The sequence below is a fragment of the Propithecus coquereli genome, unplaced genomic scaffold (assembly GCF_000956105.1).
Source record: "Propithecus coquereli isolate 6110/MARCELLA unplaced genomic scaffold, Pcoq_1.0 Scaffold867, whole genome shotgun sequence".
NCBI lineage: Eukaryota > Metazoa > Chordata > Mammalia > Primates > Indriidae > Propithecus > Propithecus coquereli.
In genome coordinates this window covers 138,396-139,273 of record NW_012154918.1, presented here as the reverse complement: position 1 = coordinate 139,273, position 878 = coordinate 138,396, and positions in this window count along the sequence as shown.

Here is an 878-nt window from a genome sequence, read left to right as displayed (position 1 = left end):
AATATACAGAGAGTGCAATCAGCAAGATGATGGAATAGGAAGTCCCGACCTGCTTGTGTGTCTCCCCACAGCAACAAACATTTTGCAGCCACCTATGACAAAAGTGCCTTTACGACAGCCCAGATTAGAGGTGGCTCACACATCTAATCTCAGCTACTAAGAGGCTGGGGTGAGAAGACCACTTCAGTCCAGCAGTCTGAGACCATCCTGGGTGACATACTGACACCCCATCTAATCAAAGTATTTTTATAAGGGCTTTGGGACCCAGAGAGGAGGTTGTAAAACCCTACCTAGACCAAGACCAAGGAGGGTTATTTTAAGGCAGGCCCTAATTCATGTGGCAAACTTGGGAAACTCTGGTCTTAGCTATAGAATAGGAACTGGCCCACTCAACTTGGCCCACTGAGAGTTATGAAGTGACTACGTAGGCATCTCCACCCTCTCCCAGTCATGGTCTGGGAGTGGTCCTGCCTATCCAGAGACCTGAGAAGAGGTGCCCAGTTGTGGTCATGGAAACAGTCCTGCAGACCTTAGTTCTCACTGTGGCCTCTGAAGCAGCTCTGTGACGCAGTTCCACCCCTCTTACCACAGTCCTTGGCCAGACCTGCCCACCTAAGGACTCATGCAGGGACCCAGGGAAGACCCCACATATATTCAGTGGGTGCCGCACTCACCCATGCACTGGATATCAGGCCCACCCTAGGCAGACCCAACTGTAAGTCCCGCCCCTAGAGATCAAAGTCATGAACGCAATCCAGTCTGCTCCTGAATAAGACAGGATTCACAACTACACAAGACCCTGCTAAGAAGCCCACGTTAAAGACAGACCTCACTGCATACCTGGCAGCAGAACTGTGGCCCAGCTGTAACCCCTCTTA